Raw genomic sequence first — 20,783 nt, 5'->3', positions numbered from 1 at the left:
TTTCATTCTCATTTATCGGACACTTGTAAGTTATAACAAATAGATATATTGGAGAATTGCATTTTTTAATAAAAAGTCCCATTTCTATGAAATATTGTTTTCCTTTGTGAAATTAAATTTTGTATTAGATGTGATTTGTAATTTTCATTAATCTCTCTCTCTCTGTCTATCTATCTATCAGAAAAATTATATTAGAAGAAACGAAACAACTCAGCTATGTACACATGTACAAATTTTTACCCCAAATTTCAATTTTTAGTTTTAACATACCCAATAAATCGAAACTCATTTGATACTTGGGAAATATATGTAGCTACTAAATTTCTGACTCACGCTTAAACAGATTTGTTCCGTTTAATTGGTAGTGTTGTGGTTTGAGCTGTGAAATAAGGATTCGGAAAATGTCCCCAAGGCATACGTGCTTAAAAAAACACTTGACACAAGCGGCGACATGGATTAAGTCTGACAATAGGATAATCTGAAATGTTTGCACGATTCAAAGCAACTAACTGTTATGGCTAATTACATTGAATAAATAATTACATGTTTATTGGTGAGCCATTTACTAAATACCGTGCTTATGTGCTGATTATCTACTTGTGATTGATGCTATTCTTTTGTAGACATGATGAACAGAATATTGTTTACTTCTTCTTTTAAAAACTAAACTATCAGAGCTTTATTAAACAGACATGATATCGCTTTTGATGCTTTGAGGATGCAGACCGACAAAGAAGTTTTCTAAAAATCAGATTCACTCAAATGATTTTCGGCAGATAATTATCATTGCATACATATATTTAAGTATAGTTTGTCTTTCCACACAACAATGTTTGCATGCAGTGCTACGGGTGAGATATAGAAACCACCTGTAATTGGTAATTCTCACAAGCTCCGCTGCTTTAAGGACATTACACTTTTCATAAAGGGGTCCCAAACTGAGAGTTAAGGCTCAAAGTAGAACAAAAGTTTGGTGTAAAAGTTTTGAAGGAAAGGATGACCACCGTCTGGGGCTTTCCTTCAGTATTTACATGAGTTAGGCTGCTGTACATGTCGGAGGACGCCAGGAGGGTGCCTCTTTTTACATACATTATGGGATTTGGTATCAAATCATGGTATAGATGATGCCATCAGTTTCGTAACTGTAGCAGGTGTGGTACCACGGGCCTCCCACCAACGGATTGTCCATAACCGGTACAACAACAAGAAAACATGCCTCAAAACTCAGTAATGATTGATGAAATGGCCTATGATCGTCAGAGGGTTCCAGATCCTGGGGGAGAGATGGAACAGATCTCAGGAAACCCACCCCACTGAAATGCCGCAACATCGAACCAGGTCATACTGGGTATGCAGTGCGAAATTGAGGTTGGAAGCTCAAACGGTCCTAAAACTTCTCAATCCACGTCCACATAATGGACTAGTTATACAAATACGAGTGCACGTGAGAAGAAGGGGGCAAAGGGTAAAAAGGAAAACAACAAAGCAAACGAAACACAAAAACCTACCACCCCATATTTATTTATGGAAGAACCAAGTTTCTAGCATAAAACAAATCCGCTCATCGAGTCTAAAATAATAGTGAGCGAGAGTGAGGAGGTTGAGAGCCCTCAACACACAAATTTTCCACTGTCAATTTTACTATATGTTATTGCAATTGAAACATTATATAAGAATATTGAAAATAATAGCAATTAATTGGAAATTGGCGGGCAAATGACCCAGGAGCTCCCCCAAATTGAATCAAACAACAAGTGAAGGCTTTAGGAATATTTTATGGAAACAATTTAGACGAACTTAATTACAACCAAATATTAAAGAAAGTTGAGGAACAGATAGAAATTTGGTCATAGGTTCTCTAAACCTAATGGAATTCTTACAAGCCTATAAGACCTACATTTATTGCCAAATTGATTATGTAACACAAAAATAGATTTGATAGAACCAATGATAAACATTCTTTTCTTTTCATGAAATCCTTATTTAATATGTACATGTTGAAATGTGCAAATGACACAGATACTCCTATATGCACCCATATTAGACATATCCGCTCACCCGTACCCTCATATACAAACACATACTTACACACACACACACACACTTACTGCTCATACATACGTTGTAAAACGCTTATACTAATTTTACATAATACGTAAGTTTCTAGCTAACGTATAGGCGAGGAATTTATAATAATAAATTATTTTACGTCTACTTATCAATTAACATAATAACTTTACATAGAATTTAAAACAAATGAAATTACTATTCAAGTTTTAAATTTAGAGATATAGTATTGATTCAAATACAGAATGTATACAAAATTGTATAAGCGTGAAAGGTCATGTTAAAAGGATAGACAAGGTAAAGTACAGAAAAAGCTCGTGCGAAAAGAAGAGATAGTGTTAACACGTGCGGCTTGGGGTATTCTTGAATTAACGTGTTGACCGGTAAACGTGGGTTGAAACATGCAGGCAAAAAGACGGTGTACTAAAGAATCAGGAGATTAGAAAAGGATACATAATTGGATATATTTAAAGAAAAAGGTAAGTAGTGAGTATTATTCTAGACTTATGCCACTTACTATTTAACAAATTTAAAGAGAACATAATAACCCAGCTAGACACCATTTGTCAATAAAGTGAAGAAGGTTAAGTCTGGAAATGTCAGCTCAGATTCTACATTTTAGGCAAGAGAGAAAGAAGAATAGCAAGGTGTTACTGGTTACCACTTCTTTATGATAATATGCATGGATACATTTAATCCATATAGCATATTTGTATCCAGCGCATAATAAAAGCCACAAGTCCGCGATTTCAGGTTCCGGAAACAAGGCCCCATAGAAGAAAGTTAGGATAAGACCAAATTTAAGGAATGTAAAAAGTACCGAAGGAGTTTCGAGAGTTTTTTTCAGCCATTTAATTATGAGCTGTTGTAAAGCGAGTATTAAATTGCATTCGAAAATTAAATGGTCAGTGATTTCAGTCCCACCGCAAAAAAAAAGTGCATAACTTGAATTAGGGAATATTTTTAAAAAATATGTGTTTTACAGGTAAAATGTCGTGTATGATTTTAAAACACACATATCTAGTGATGGTGTATAGGAATTTATTTTGCAGGTGTTTCTTGTTGTTGAAATATTGGGGGAGTTTAAGTCATATAATTTGGTTATTTTGGGTTCAAGAAGGTGACTTTGTAGTTGTCGTTGATATGATATTTTTGTAGGGTCTTAACCAAAACTGAGACCAGGATTATTTTATGAATTGAGATTGAAATATAAATTATTCTGTTTATATGGATCCGTAGAATACGTTATATCCAACGGGATCTTCTTATATAAACCGCAAAATGAAGTTGGACTGGGACTATGCTATTTGCATCACAAACACACAATATATATTTTAAGTAGAATAAGGCACAGTTGTTCGTTACGAAGAAAACTTAGGAGTATCCGTCATTGAATCAGGGTATGAATGTTCAATCCTGTAACAATATAATACAAGAAAAAGACACGAGTTCGCACCTATCGGTAGTTCCAACCATGCTAGTTTATCTTAATTGCGTCTGCTAATTTCCACCTTCAGCCAGTGGTAATCAAGAATAGTTCAATTTTCAAAACTGCTCGGCACACTTCGTTCAGTATGAGACATCTTGGAGAAAATTCAATAATTGTTCGCCGATTTTGACGTTTGGACAACTAATGGCAGGCAGTGCCGTTTGCATTCGAATAGTCTTGGATTTCACCAGTGAACGAACGGTAAGATCCGAACAACATCGAGTGCGCAGTTTTTCGGATCTTACGTTTCGGTCAATCGTGAAAAATGAACTCTTCTTGATTACGACTGGCTTACGTTGGAGATTAGCAGACGCTATTAGGATAAACTAACAGAGTCGGACCTACCGAGCGGTGGGGACTCGTGTCTTCCCTTGTGTTATATTGTTACAGGTTAGAAGCGTCATCCTTTGATTCATGGACGAATACTCCTAATTTTCACTGTAACGAACCCCTTTAGAATAAGGCACTTTACAGATAATACCCAGTATACCTGGGAGGCCGTATACATTTATTTGTACCGATACCTATGTAAGCACAATCGGAGACTAGTAATCGGAATCTATATTGAGATGGAATACGGAAGAGATGGGAAGCTATCTCGTCTGCTTTTATCAAAGCGTGATGTTTATTCACCTACATGACGTTTGGATCACTGGCGAGATGGCCTTTAAAAGCCATAGTATACGTATGATTCCGCCTTGCCATTTGTATGGTCAATACACTGATTCTAAATCCACACAATACTGCGTTGTCCGCAAACAGCAACTGACCGTTATAGAATTACTGGTGCAATAAGGGATACATTTTTGGGCATTGACGCAAAATAACCTCTAAATTACAAATGAGATTAATGACAGCAATATATATAAATAAAGTTTTAGTTGATTATGTAACATCAATAATGAAAGCCAAACGATTAGATATGTTTTAAGGTGCACAAGAGTACTTCATTTATATAGTTTTTATCATACCATGAAACAAATTGATCATCTTTGGACCGCGTGCTTTGTCTGACGAAACAGGGTTAATGGGAGCGTTAAATAAAAAAGAAAGACCTCTAATTCATACGATCATCGAAATTATATCAAGCGCATGTGAAATTGTTTGTTCTCATATACTTGTATAAAAAGTTTTAATTTATCTTGAATAAGTTTTTGTTTATTATTAAAATAAAAATCGTATGGCTATAAGCTAGATACATAGGATTATTCAGTGAAAGACAACTCCTGGACGCTGCTGGAGTCCCGACAATACTTTAGTATGAAAGCCTTGAATTTGCAATGGTTACAAGGAAGAAAAAAAGGACGTTATAAATTTATGGAAGCCCGTGCATATCAATTATCTTGAACCATTTTTCAAGTTGTTTGCAGAAATGCATTTTAGATACCACATCGGTTACCATTAGCGATGCCATTTGAAAATAACTATAGTCTACTTTCAATAATATTTATTGAAGGAAAATAAACATCTTCATATATAACTTAAAGACTGCGATGTTTTCGGATTTTGTACAACCAAAAAGCTTGTTAAAAGTTGTTTTGAATTTGACAAAGAGAGAGAAAGAAAGAGATTTTAGAAGCATTTTTGAAATTGAATATTAGACAGAAACATTATTTCATTGCATAGACTAGCCAGGCGATCATCTATGTTGAATCAATGATAGATGGTACATGTTACTAACAGAAATATAAGATTTAAAAGAATTTCTTTATGAAAATATTTTCTCATAAAATAAGAAAACATCGATCAATTATGTTCTTGGCAAATGACTATTCGTGATAGCACTGTAAAGAAATAAATATCAACTAAAAGCTTGTTAAACAAATTTCTTGTTTTTGTTTGTTCTAGTAATTGTTTCCACTTTATAACTGTGATATGTACTCTTCCATTCCAAGGTGTGAATCAATCATCACAGCGAGGCCAGAGGAACTTCCGTGAGTGCCTAATTAAGTGCTTACTCAGTGTCAGTAGGGGATTTATTTGAATACTGTTGAATTTTAGTCGTATCGACAGGATGACACGAGCCAATCAGGAAGCTAATTGTCATCAACCGATCACATATATAAAAGGTGCTGACATTACGGTACTTTAAACGGACTGAATATAGAGATGGATAACGATTTTAGGGACATGGAAAGCCATAATTTACGGGATGCAGAGAAAAACGCAAGTTTAAATCGTAATACACCAAGACTCCTAAAGAAGGCAAAAAGGGCAGCTGATATTCCTGTTACAAAATTTCATGATTTGTACAGACCAACAGGAGAAATCTTAGGAAATGGTACTATTGATTCAGTGCAGACATTTATAAATATTTCCAACAGCAAAGAATATGCTGTAAAGATCATTAAAAACAACACGATCCGATCCAGCAGCAAAGTCTTCAAAGAAATAGAAATATACAACTTATGTCAAGGTCAGGAGAACATCTTACAGCTTTATGAATACTTTGAAGAAGAAGGTCGATTTTATTTGGTCTTTGACAAGATGTTGGGAGGAACCTTGTTTGACAATATTGAGAGAAGGGGTCATCTGACTGAGACAGAAGCCAGTTTAATAGTGAAATGCATCACACGAGCCTTGGATTTCCTCCACAATAAAGGAATAGTCCACAGGGATCTAAAGCTAGAAAACATATTGTGTGAAAAGAAAGAAATATTCCCGATACGAATATGTGATTTTGACTTGGCAAGTGGTGTGCCTGTTGAAAGTCAGAAGGATATGTGTTCCACGCCAGATCTCCTGACGCCAGTCGGCACAGCAGATTATATGGCTCCTGAAGTTGTTGAAGTTTGGCTTGGTGAATCCTTATCCTATGACAAGAAATGTGATCTCTGGAGCCTGGGAATAATCATGTACATCATGCTGTGCGGTTACCATCCATTTTATGGCGACTGTGGAGGTGGTTGTGGGTGGAACAGTGATGTGATGTGTCGGGACTGCCAGGACATGCTTTTCAGCAGCATCAAAAATGATGTTTATGAGTTTCCAGAAAACGATTGGAGTGTAATCTCAGACAGTGCCAAAGACCTCATTCGTCACTTGCTGGTGCGAGATCCACGCAAGCGTTATTCTACCGAGCAGGTCTTGAACCACCCCTGGGTATCTTGCCCACCGGCTGCTACTTCTCTTGCTACACCAACAATGCTTTCTAGGAATAGCAGTACCAAGGATTTGGAGCCATTTGCTGAGACTGCTATTTCAATCAACCGCATGCTGCAGCAGCATCTAATTATTCACAAGCCGCCAAGTTATCCTTATTATGACGAAAATGAGGGAAATGAAAACGATGAAATCAATTTTGAAGAAATTGTAGTACCACCATTGAAATTGTCCCCATCTGCTTCCAGCTTGACAAAACATCAGTCAAGTTTGGTGCCCGGAACCAATGTTCGTTCAACAGAATTCGATAGTGGCTGTACACTGCCGGGCATCAGTCATTCACAGGACGAATAGTTATTTAGTGATATTTTCATCTGAATAACTTTTATTTTGAAAATAATTACAAACACGTGACTAACTTTGCTACATCAAGTTTACGATAAGGACTGTTTGTTCAAAATATGCTGCCTTTGATGAAAAGTTTAGGATTTGTTCTGATTTTCATCAATCCAGATTGTCTTGTTTCGAAGAGTACATTTTAAGAGTGGGTGGGTGGGATTATACAACCTAAAGAGTTTTCATCTCTTATAATGTAGATGAAACAAATTGTCCGGAGTATATATGTGCATATATCACTTTCGTTGAATTGTTGCTAAAATGTAATTGACTTTTATTCTGTGAAATGCTGATTGTTGTAATAAAATACGACTGAATTTTATATGATCGTTAATACCAATTCATGGTTCTGAATGTCTTTGAAAGGAGAGATTATTCAGTATTTGTGTTAATAATCAACGAGTGCTTTGATTTTATAATTGTGCTGTTATTCATGAATGAGGTTGGTGGAATGTAAAATGTTCTCTGATGCTTAAAATGACGTGTCAAAATAGTGATATTTTATATCTAAAGTGCCAGTATATCACCAGGTGTTAATATGTAAATCTTACTCAGTTTGATTTCTAATATTTCTTCATTAACTAAATTCATACTAGCATCTTGATTTTTTCTTCAGTGTATTTCGCAATTATATTTCATTCTCATTTATCGGACACTTGTAAGTTATAACAAATAGATATATTGGAGAATTGCATTTTTTAATAAAAAGTCCCATTTCTATGAAATATTGTTTTCCTTTGTGAAATTAAATTTTGTATTAGATGTGATTTGTAATTTTCAATAATCTCTCTCTCTGTCTATCTATCTATCAGAAAAATTATATTAGAAGAAACGAAACAACTCAGCTATGTACACATGTACAAATTTTTACCCCAAATTTCAATTTTTAGTTTTAACATACCCAATAAATCGAAACTCATTTGATACTTGGGAAATATATGTAGCTACTAAATTTCTGACTCACGCTTAAACAGATTTGTTCCGTTTAATTGGTAGTGTTGTGGTTTGAGCTGTGAAATAAGGATTCGGAAAATGTCCCCAAGGCATACGTGCTTAAAACAACACTTGACACAAGCGGCGACATGGATTAAGTCTGACAATAGGATAATCTGAAATGTTTGCACGATTCAAAGCAACTAACTGTTATGGCTAATTACATTGAATAAATAATTACATGTTTATTGGTGAGCCATTTACTAAATACCGTGCTTATGTGCTGATTATCTACTTGTGATTGATGCTATTCTTTTGTAGACATGATGAACAGAATATTGTTTACTTCTTCTTTTAAAAACTAAACTATCAGAGCTTTATTAAACAGACATGATATCGCTTTTGATGCTTTGAGGATGCAGACCGACAAAGAAGTTTTCTAAAAATCAGATTCACTCAAATGATTTTCGGCAGATAATTATCATTGCATACATATATTTAAGTATAGTTTGTCTTTCCACACAACAATGTTTGCATGCAGTGCTACGGGTGAGATATAGAAACCACCTGTAATTGGTAATTCTCACAAGCTCCGCTGCTTTAAGGACATTACACTTTTCATAAAGGGGTCCCAAACTGAGAGTTAAGGCTCAAAGTAGAACAAAAGTTTGGTGTAAAAGTTTTGAAGGAAAGGATGACCACCGTCTGGGGCTTTCCTTCAGTATTTACATGAGTTAGGCTGCTGTACATGTCGGAGGACGCCAGGAGGGTGCCTCTTTTTACATACATTATGGGATTTGGTATCAAATCATGGTATAGATGATGCCATCAGTTTCGTAACTGTAGCAGGTGTGGTACCACGGGCCTCCCACCAACGGATTGTCCATAACCGGTACAACAACAAGAAAACATGCCTCAAAACTCAGTAATGATTGATGAAATGGCCTATGATCGTCAGAGGGTTCCAGATCCTGGGGGAGAGATGGAACAGATCTCAGGAAACCCACCCCACTGAAATGCCGCAACATCGAACCAGGTCATACTGGGTATGCAGTGCGAAATTGAGGTTGGAAGCTCAAACGGTCCTAAAACTTCTCAATCCACGTCCACATAATGGACTAGTTATACAAATACGAGTGCACGTGAGAAGAAGGGGGCAAAGGGTAAAAAGGAAAACAACAAAGCAAACGAAACACAAAAACCTACCACCCCATATTTATTTATGGAAGAACCAAGTTTCTAGCATAAAACAAATCCGCTCATCGAGTCTAAAATAATAGTGAGCGAGAGTGAGGAGGTTGAGAGCCCTCAACACACAAATTTTCCACTGTCAATTTTACTATATGTTATTGCAATTGAAACATTATATAAGAATATTGAAAATAATAGCAATTAATTGGAAATTGGCGGGCAAATGACCCAGGAGCTCCCCCAAATTGAATCAAACAACAAGTGAAGGCTTTAGGAATATTTTATGGAAACAATTTAGACGAACTTAATTACAACCAAATATTAAAGAAAGTTGAGGAACAGATAGAAATTTGGTCATAGGTTCTCTAAACCTAATGGAATTCTTACAAGCCTATAAGACCTACATTTATTGCCAAATTGATTATGTAACACAAAAATAGATTTGATAGAACCAATGATAAACATTCTTTTCTTTTCATGAAATCCTTATTTAATATGTACATGTTGAAATGTGCAAATGACACAGATACTCCTATATGCACCCATATTAGACATATCCGCTCACCCGTACCCTCATATACACACACATACTTACACACACACACACACACTTACTGCTCATACATACGTTGTAAAACGCTTATACTAATTTTACATAATACGTAAGTTTCTAGCTAACGTATAGGCGAGGAATTTATAATAATAAATTATTTTACGTCTACTTATCAATTAACATAATAACTTTACATAGAATTTAAAACAAATGAAATTACTATTCAAGTTTTAAATTTAGAGATATAGTATTGATTGAAATACAAAGTGTATACAAAATTGTATAAGCGTGAAAGGTCATGTTAAAAGGATAGACAAGGTAAAGTACAGAAAAAGCTCGTGCGAAAAGAAGAGATAGTGTTAACACGTGCGGCTTGGGGTATTCTTGAATTAACGTGTTGACCGGTAAACGTGGGTTGAAACATGCAGGCAAAAAGACGGTGTACTAAAGAATCAGGAGATTAGAAAAGGATACATAATTGGATATATTTAAAGAAAAAGGTAAGTAGTGAGTATTATTCTAGACTTATGCCACTTACTATTTAACAAATTTAAAGAGAACATAATAACCCAGCTAGACACCATTTGTCAATAAAGTGAAGAAGGTTAAGTCTGGAAATGTCAGCTCAGATTCTACATTTTAGGCAAGAGAGAAAGAAGAATAGCAAGGTGTTACTGGTTACCACTTCTTTATGATAATATGCATGGATACATTTAATCCATATAGCATATTTGTATCCAGCGCATAATAAAAGCCACAAGTCCGCGATTTCAGGTTCCGGAAACAAGGCCCCATAGAAGAAACTTAGGATAAGACCAAATTTAAGGAATGTAAAAAGTACCGAAGGAGTTTCGAGAGTTTTTTTCAGCCATTTAATTATGAGCTGTTGTAAAGCGAGTATTAAATTGCATTCGAAAATTAAATGGTCAGTGATTTCAGTCCCACCGCAAAAAAAAGTGCATAACTTGAATTAGGGAATATTTTTAAAAAATATGTGTTTTACAGGTAAAATGTCGTGTATGATTTTAAAACACACATATCTAGTGATGGTGTATAGGAATTTATTTTGCAGGTGTTTCTTGTTGTTGAAATATTGGGGGAGTTTAAGTCATATAATTTGGTTATTTTGGGTTCAAGAAGGTGACTTTGTAGTTGTCGTTGATATGATATTTTTGTAGGGTCTTAACCAAAACTGAGACCAGGATTATTTTATGAATTGAGATTGAAATATAAATTATTCTGTTTATATGGATCCGTAGAATACGTTATATCCAACGGGATCTTCTTATATAAACCGCAAAATGAAGTTGGACTGGGACTATGCTATTTGCATCACAAACACACAATATATATTTTAAGTAGAATAAGGCACAGTTGTTCGTTACGAAGAAAACTTAGGAGTATCCGTCATTGAATCAGGGTATGAATGTTCAATCCTGTAACAATATAATACAAGAAAAAGACACGAGTTCGCACCTATCGGTAGTTCCAACCATGCTAGTTTATCTTAATTGCGTCTGCTAATTTCCACCTTCAGCCAGTGGTAATCAAGAATAGTTCAATTTTCAAAACTGCTCGGCACACTTCGTTCAGTATGAGACATCTTGGAGAAAATTCAATAATTGTTCGCCGATTTTGACGTTTGGACAACTAATGGCAGGCAGTGCCGTTTGCATTCGAATAGTCTTGGATTTCACCAGTGAACGAACGGTAAGATCCGAACAACATCGAGTGCGCAGTTTTTCGGATCTTACGTTTCGGTCAATCGTGAAAAATGAACTCTTCTTGATTACGACTGGCTTACGTTGGAGATTAGCAGACGCTATTAGGATAAACTAACAGAGTCGGACCTACCGAGCGGTGGGGACTCGTGTCTTCCCTTGTGTTATATTGTTACAGGTTAGAAGCGTCATCCTTTGATTCATGGACGAATACTCCTAATTTTCACTGTAACGAACCCCTTTAGAATAAGGCACTTTACAGATAATACCCAGTATACCTGGGAGGCCGTATACATTTATTTGTACCGATACCTATGTAAGCACAATCGGAGACTAGTAATCGGAATCTATATTGAGATGGAATACGGAAGAGATGGGAAGCTATCTCGTCTGCTTTTATCAAAGCGTGATGTTTATTCACCTACATGACGTTTGGATCACTGGCGAGATGGCCTTTAAAAGCCATAGTATACGTATGATTCCGCCTTGCCATTTGTATGGTCAATACACTGATTCTAAATCCACACAATACTGCGTTGTCCGCAAACAGCAACTGACCGTTATAGAATTACTGGTGCAATAAGGGATACATTTTTGGGCATTGACGCAAAATAACCTCTAAATTACAAATGAGATTAATGACAGCAATATATATAAATAAAGTTTTAGTTGATTATGTAACATCAATAATGAAAGCCAAACGATTAGATATGTTTTAAGGTGCACAAGAGTACTTCATTTATATAGTTTTTATCATACCATGAAACAAATTGATCATCTTTGGACCGCGTGCTTTGTCTGACGAAACAGGGTTAATGGGAGCGTTAAATAAAAAAGAAAGACCTCTAATTCATACGATCATCGAAATTATATCAAGCGCATGTGAAATTGTTTGTTCTCATATACTTGTATAAAAAGTTTTAATTTATCTTGAATAAGTTTTTGTTTATTATTAAAATAAAAATCGTATGGCTATAAGCTAGATACATAGGATTATTCAGTGAAAGACAACTCCTGGACGCTGCTGGAGTCCCGACAATACTTTAGTATGAAAGCCTTGAATTTGCAATGGTTACAAGGAAGAAAAAAAGAACGTTATAAATTTATGGAAGCCCGTGCATATCAATTATCTTGAACCATTTTTCAAGTTGTTTGCAGAAATGCATTTTAGATACCACATCGGTTACCATTAGCGATGCCATTTGAAAATAACTATAGTCTACTTTCAATAATATTTATTGAAGGAAAATAAACATCTTCATATATAACTTAAAGACTGCGATGTTTTCGGATTTTGTACAACCAAAAAGCTTGTTAAAAGTTGTTTTGAATTTGACAAAGAGAGAGAAAGAAAGAGATTTTAGAAGCATTTTTGAAATTGAATATTAGACAGAAACATTATTTCATTGCATAGACTAGCCAGGCGATCATCTATGTTGAATCAATGATAGATGGTACATGTTACTAACAGAAATATAAGATTTAAAAGAATTTCTTTATGAAAATATTTTCTCATAAAATAAGAAAACATCGATCAATTATGTTCTTGGCAAATGACTATTCGTGATAGCACTGTAAAGAAATAAATATCAACTAAAAGCTTGTTAAACAAATTTCTTGTTTTTGTTTGTTCTAGTAATTGTTTCCACTTTATAACTGTGATATGTACTCTTCCATTCCAAGGTGTGAATCAATCATCACAGCGAGGCCAGAGGAACTTCCGTGAGTGCCTAATTAAGTGCTTACTCAGTGTCAGTAGGGGATTTATTTGAATACTGTTGAATTTTAGTCGTATCGACAGGATGACACGAGCCAATCAGGAAGCTAATTGTCATCAACCGATCACATATATAAAAGGTGCTGACATTACGGTACTTTAAACGGACTGAATATAGAGATGGATAACGATTTTAGGGACATGGAAAGCCATAATTTACGGGATGCAGAGAAAAACGCAAGTTTAAATCGTAATACACCAAGACTCCTAAAGAAGGCAAAAAGGGCAGCTGATATTCCTGTTACAAAATTTCATGATTTGTACAGACCAACAGGAGAAATCTTAGGAAATGGTACTATTGATTCAGTGCAGACATTTATAAATATTTCCAACAGCAAAGAATATGCTGTAAAGATCATTAAAAACAACACGATCCGATCCAGCAGCAAAGTCTTCAAAGAAATAGAAATATACAACTTATGTCAAGGTCAGGAGAACATCTTACAGCTTTATGAATACTTTGAAGAAGAAGGTCGATTTTATTTGGTCTTTGACAAGATGTTGGGAGGAACCTTGTTTGACAATATTGAGAGAAGGGGTCATCTGACTGAGACAGAAGCCAGTTTAATAGTGAAATGCATCACACGAGCCTTGGATTTCCTCCACAATAAAGGAATAGTCCACAGGGATCTAAAGCTAGAAAACATATTGTGTGAAAAGAAAGAAATATTCCCGATACGAATATGTGATTTTGACTTGGCAAGTGGTGTGCCTGTTGAAAGTCAGAAGGATATGTGTTCCACGCCAGTTCTCCTGACGCCAGTCGGCACAGCAGATTATATGGCTCCTGAAGTTGTTGAAGTTTGGCTTGGTGAATCCTTATCCTATGACAAGAAATGTGATCTCTGGAGCCTGGGAATAATCATGTACATCATGCTGTGCGGTTACCATCCATTTTATGGCGACTGTGGAGGTGGTTGTGGGTGGAACAGTGATGTGATGTGTCGGGACTGCCAGGACATGCTTTTCAGCAGCATCAAAAATGATGTTTATGAGTTTCCAGAAAACGATTGGAGTGTAATCTCAGACAGTGCCAAAGACCTCATTCGTCACTTGCTGGTGCGAGATCCACGCAAGCGTTATTCTACCGAGCAGGTCTTGAACCACCCCTGGGTATCTTGCCCACCGGCTGCTACTTCTCTTGCTACACCAACAATGCTTTCTAGGAATAGCAGTACCAAGGATTTGGAGCCATTTGCTGAGACTGCTATTTCAATCAACCGCATGCTGCAGCAGCATCTAATTATTCACAAGCCGCCAAGTTATCCTTATTATGACGAAAATGAGGGAAATGAAAACGATGAAATCAATTTTGAAGAAATTGTAGTACCACCATTGAAATTGTCCCCATCTGCTTCCAGCTTGACAAAACATCAGTCAAGTTTGGTGCCCGGAACCAATGTTCGTTCAACAGAATTCGATAGTGGCTGTACACTGCCGGGCATCAGTCATTCACAGGACGAATAGTTATTTAGTGATATTTTCATCTGAATAACTTTTATTTTGAAAATAATTACAAACACGTGACTAACTTTGCTACATCAAGTTTACGATAAGGACTGTTTGTTCAAAATATGCTGCCTTTGATGAAAAGTTTAGGATTTGTTCTGATTTTCATCAATCCAGATTGTCTTGTTTCGAAGAGTACATTTTAAGAGTGGGTGGGTGGGATTATACAACCTAAAGAGTTTTCATCTCTTATAATGTAGATGAAACAAATTGTCCGGAGTATATATGTGCATATATCACTTTCGTTGAATTGTTGCTAAAATGTAATTGACTTTTATTCTGTGAAATGCTGATTGTTGTAATAAAATACGACTGAATTTTATATGATCGTTAATACCAATTCATGGTTCTGAATGTCTTTGAAAGGAGAGATTATTCAGTATTTGTGTTAATAATCAACGAGTGCTTTGATTTTATAATTGTGCTGTTATTCATGAATGAGGTTGGTGGAATGTAAAATGTTCTCTGATGCTTAAAATGACGTGTCAAAATAGTGATATTTTATATCTAAAGTGCCAGTATATCACCAGGTGTTAATATGTAAATCTTACTCAGTTTGATTTCTAATATTTCTTCATTAACTAAATTCATACTAGCATCTTGATTTTTTCTTCAGTGTATTTCGCAATTATATTTCATTCTCATTTATCGGACACTTGTAAGTTATAACAAATAGATATATTGGAGAATTGCATTTTTTAATAAAAAGTCCCATTTCTATGAAATATTGTTTTCCTTTGTGAAATTAAATTTTGTATTAGATGTGATTTGTAATTTTCATTAATCTCTCTCTCTCTGTCTATCTATCTATCAGAAAAATTATATTAGAAGAAACGAAACAACTCAGCTATGTACACATGTACAAATTTTTACCCCAAATTTCAATTTTTAGTTTTAACATACCCAATAAATCGAAACTCATTTGATACTTGGGAAATATATGTAGCTACTAAATTTCTGACTCACGCTTAAACAGATTTGTTCCGTTTAATTGGTAGTGTTGTGGTTTGAGCTGTGAAATAAGGATTCGGAAAATGTCCCCAAGGCATACGTGCTTAAAACAACACTTGACACAAGCGGCGACATGGATTAAGTCTGACAATAGGATAATCTGAAATGTTTGCACGATTCAAAGCAACTAACTGTTATGGCTAATTACATTGAATAAATAATTACATGTTTATTGGTGAGCCATTTACTAAATACCGTGCTTATGTGCTGATTATCTACTTGTGATTGATGCTATTCTTTTGTAGACATGATGAACAGAATATTGTTTACTTCTTCTTTTAAAAACTAAACTATCAGAGCTTTATTAAACAGACATGATATCGCTTTTGATGCTTTGAGGATGCAGACCGACAAAGAAGTTTTCTAAAAATCAGATTCACTCAAATGATTTTCGGCAGATAATTATCATTGCATACATATATTTAAGTATAGTTTGTCTTTCCACACAACAATGTTTGCATGCAGTGCTACGGGTGAGATATAGAAACCACCTGTAATTGGTAATTCTCACAAGCTCCGCTGCTTTAAGGACATTACACTTTTCATAAAGGGGTCCCAAACTGAGAGTTAAGGCTCAAAGTAGAACAAAAGTTTGGTGTAAAAGTTTTGAAGGAAAGGATGACCACCGTCTGGGGCTTTCCTTCAGTATTTACATGAGTTAGGCTGCTGTACATGTCGGAGGACGCCAGGAGGGTGCCTCTTTTTACATACATTATGGGATTTGGTATCAAATCATGGTATAGATGATGCCATCAGTTTCGTAACTGTAGCAGGTGTGGTACCACGGGCCTCCCACCAACGGATTGTCCATAACCGGTACAACAACAAGAAAACATGCCTCAAAACTCAGTAATGATTGATGAAATGGCCTATGATCGTCAGAGGGTTCCAGATCCTGGGGGAGAGATGGAACAGATCTCAGGAAACCCACCCCACTGAAATGCCGCAACATCGAACCAGGTCATACTGGGTATGCAGTGCGAAATTGAGGTTGGAAGCTCAAACGGTCCTAAAACTTCTCAATCCACGTCCACATAATGGACTAGTTATACAAATACGAGTGCACGTGAGAAGAAGGGGGCAAAGGGTAAAAAGGAAAACAACAAAGCAAACGAAACACAAAAACCTACCACCCCATATTTATTTATGGAAGAACCAAGTTTCTAGCATAAAACAAATCCGCTCATCGAGTCTAAAATAATAGTGAGCGAGAGTGAGGAGGTTGAGAGCCCTCAACACACAAATTTTCCACTGTCAATTTTACTATATGTTATTGCAATTGAAACATTATATAAGAATATTGAAAATAATAGCAATTAATTGGAAATTGGCGGGCAAATGACCCAGGAGCTCCCCCAAATTGAATCAAACAACAAGTGAAGGCTTTAGGAATATTTTATGGAAACAATTTAGACGAACTTAATTACAACCAAATATTAAAGAAAGTTGAGGAACAGATAGAAATTTGGTCATAGGTTCTCTAAACCTAATGGAATTCTTACAAGCCTATAAGACCTACATTTATTGCCAAATTGATTATGTAACACAAAAATAGATTTGATAGAACCAATGATAAACATTCTTTTCTTTTCATGAAATCCTTATTTAATATGTACATGTTGAAATGTGCAAATGACACAGATACTCCTATATGCACCCATATTAGACATATCCGCTCACCCGTACCCTCATATACAAACACATACTTACACACACACACACACACTTACTGCTCATACATACGTTGTAAAACGCTTATACTAATTTTACATAATACGTAAGTTTCTAGCTAACGTATAGGCGAGGAATTTATAATAATAAATTATTTTACGTCTACTTATCAATTAACATAATAACTTTACATAGAATTTAAAACAAATGAAATTACTATTCAAGTTTTAAATTTAGAGATATAGTATTGATTCAAATACAGAATGTATACAAAATTGTATAAGCGTGAAAGGTCATGTTAAAAGGATAGACAAGGTAAAGTACAGAAAAAGCTCGTGCGAAAAGAAGAGATAGTGTTAACACGTGCGGCTTGGGGTATTCTTGAATTAACGTGTTGACCGGTAAACGTGGGTTGAAACATGCAGGCAAAAAGACGGTGTACTAAAGAATCAGGAGATTAGAAAAGGATACATAATTGGATATATTTAAAGAAAAAGGTAAGTAGTGAGTATTATTCTAGACTTATGCCACTTACTATTTAACAAATTTAAAGAGAACATAATAACCCAGCTAGACACCATTTGTCAATAAAGTGAAGAAGGTTAAGTCTGGAAATGTCAGCTCAGATTCTACATTTTAGGCAAGAGAGAAAGAAGAATAGCAAGGTGTTACTGGTTACCACTTCTTTATGATAATATGCATGGATACATTTAATCCATATAGCATATTTGTATCCAGCGCATAATAAAAGCCACAAGTCCGCGATTTCAGGTTCCGGAAACAAGGCCCCATAGAAGAAACTTAGGATAAGACCAAATTTAAGGAATGTAAAAAGTACCGAAGGAGTTTCGAGAGTTTTTTTCAGCCATTTAATTATGAGCTGTTGTAAAGCGAGTATTAAATTGCATTCGAAAATTAAATGGTCAGTGATTTCAGTCCCACCGCAAAAAAAAAGTGCATAACTTGAATTAGGGAATATTTTTAAAAAATATGTGTTTTACAGGTAAAATGTCGTGTATGATTTTAAAACACACATATCTAGTGATGGTGTATAGGAATTTATTTTGCAGGTGTTTCTTGTTGTTGAAATATTGGGGGAGTTTAAGTCATATAATTTGGTTATTTTGGGTTCAAGAAGGTGACTTTGTAGTTGTCGTTGATATGATATTTTTGTAGGGTCTTAACCAAAACTGAGACCAGGATTATTTTATGAATTGAGATTGAAATATAAATTATTCTGTTTATATGGATCCGTAGAATACGTTATATCCAACGGGATCTTCTTATATAAACCGCAAAATGAAGTTGGACTGGGACTATGCTATTTGCATCACAAACACACAATATATATTTTAAGTAGAATAAGGCACAGTTGTTCGTTACGAAGAAAACTTAGGAGTATCCGTCATTGAATCAGGGTATGAATGTTCAATCCTGTAACAATATAATACAAGAAAAAGACACGAGTTCGCACCTATCGGTAGTTCCAACCATGCTAGTTTATCTTAATTGCGTCTGCTAATTTCCACCTTCAGCCAGTGGTAATCAAGAATAGTTCAATTTTAAAAACTGCTCGGCACACTTCGTTCAGTATGAGACATCTTGGAGAAAATTCAATAATTGTTCGCCGATTTTGACGTTTGGACAACTAATGGCAGGCAGTGCCGTTTGCATTCGAATAGTCTTGGATTTCACCAGTGAACGAACGGTAAGATCCGAACAACATCGAGTGCGCAGTTTTTCGGATCTTACGTTTCGGTCAATCGTGAAAAATGAACTCTTCTTGATTACGACTGGCTTACGTTGGAGATTAGCAGACGCTATTAGGATAAACTAACAGAGTCGGACCTACCGAGCGGTGGGGACTCGTGTCTTCCCTTGTGTTATATTGTTACAGGTTAGAAGCGTCATCCTTTGATTCATGGACGAATACTCCTAATTTTCACTGTAACGAACCCCTTTAGAATAAGGCACTTTACAGATAATACCCAGTATACCTGGGAGGCCGTATACATTTATTTGTACCGATACCTATGTAAGCACAATCGGAGACTAGTAATCGGAATCTATATTGAGATGGAATACGGAAGAGATGGGAAGCTATCTCGTCTGCTTTTATCAAAGCGTGATGTTTATTCACCTACATGACGTTTGGATCACTGGCGAGATGGCCTTTAAAAGCCATAGTATACGTATGATTCCGCCTTGCCATTTGTATGGTCAATACACTGATTCTAAATCCACACAATACTGCGTTGTCCGCAAACAGCAACTGACCGTTATAGAATTACTGGTGCAATAAGGGATACATTTTTGGGCATTGACGCAAAATAACCTCTAAATTACAAATGAGATTAATGACAGCAATATATATAAATAAAGTTTTAGTTGATTATGTAACATCAATAATGAAAGCCAAACGATTAGATATGTTTTAAGGTGCACAAGAGTACTTCATTTATATAGTTTTTATCATACCATGAAACAAATTGATCATCTTTGGACCGCGTGCTTTGTCTGACGAAACAGGGTTAATGGGAGCGTTAAATAAAAAAGAAAGACCTCTAATTCATACGATCATCGAAATTATATCAAGCGCATGTGAAATTGTTTGTTCTCATATACTTGTATAAAAAGTTTTAATTTATCTTGAATAAGTTTTTGTTTATTATTAAAATAAAAATCGTATGGCTATAAGCTAGATACATAGGATTATTCAGTGAAAGACAACTCCTGGACGCTGCTGGAGTCCCGACAATACTTTAGTATGAAAGCCTTGAATTTGCAATGGTTACAAGGAAGAAAAAAAGAACGTTATAAATTTATGGAAGCCCGTGCATATCAATTATCTTGAACCATTTTTCAAGTTGTTTGCAGAAATGCATTTTAGATACCACATCGGTTACCATTAGCGATGCCATTTGAAAATAACTATAGTCTACTTTCAATAATATTTATTGAAGGAAAATAAACATCTTCATATATAACTTAAAGACTGCGATGTTTTCGGATTTTGTACAACCAAAAAGCTTGTTAAAAGTTGTTTTGAATTTGACAAAGAGAGAGAAAGAAAGAGATTTTAGAAGCATTTTTGAAATTGAATATTAGACAGAAACATTATTTCATTGCATAGACTAGCCAGGCGATCATCTATGTTGAATCAATGATAGATGGTACATGTTACTAACAGAAATATAAGATTTAAAAGAATTTCTTTATGAAAATATTTTCTCATAAAATAAGAAAACATCGATCAATTATGTTCTTGGCAAATGACTATTCGTGATAGCACTGTAAAGAAATAAATATCAACTAAAAGCTTGTTAAACAAATTTCTTGTTTTTGTTTGTTCTAGTAATTGTA

The 20,783-nt window shown here is 35.3% G+C and overlaps 2 pseudogenes; both read left to right on the top strand.

The window, feature by feature from the left end:
* The first annotated feature begins 1,212 nt into the window (after nt 1-1,212).
* Nucleotides 1,213-7,012, top strand: LOC149769753 (MAP kinase-interacting serine/threonine-protein kinase 1 pseudogene; annotated as a pseudogene).
* A 1,885-nt stretch (nt 7,013-8,897) lies between these two features.
* On the top strand, nt 8,898-14,696 carry LOC149769752 (MAP kinase-interacting serine/threonine-protein kinase 1 pseudogene; annotated as a pseudogene).
* The last annotated feature ends 6,087 nt before the right edge of the window (nt 14,697-20,783 follow it).

Source organism: Sinohyriopsis cumingii, unplaced genomic scaffold (assembly GCF_028554795.1).
Source record: "Sinohyriopsis cumingii isolate HCF-2022 unplaced genomic scaffold, ASM2855479v2 utg003283l, whole genome shotgun sequence".
Classification (NCBI taxonomy): Eukaryota; Metazoa; Mollusca; class Bivalvia; order Unionida; family Unionidae; genus Sinohyriopsis; species Sinohyriopsis cumingii.
This window is presented reverse-complemented; position numbering and strand designations above follow the sequence as displayed.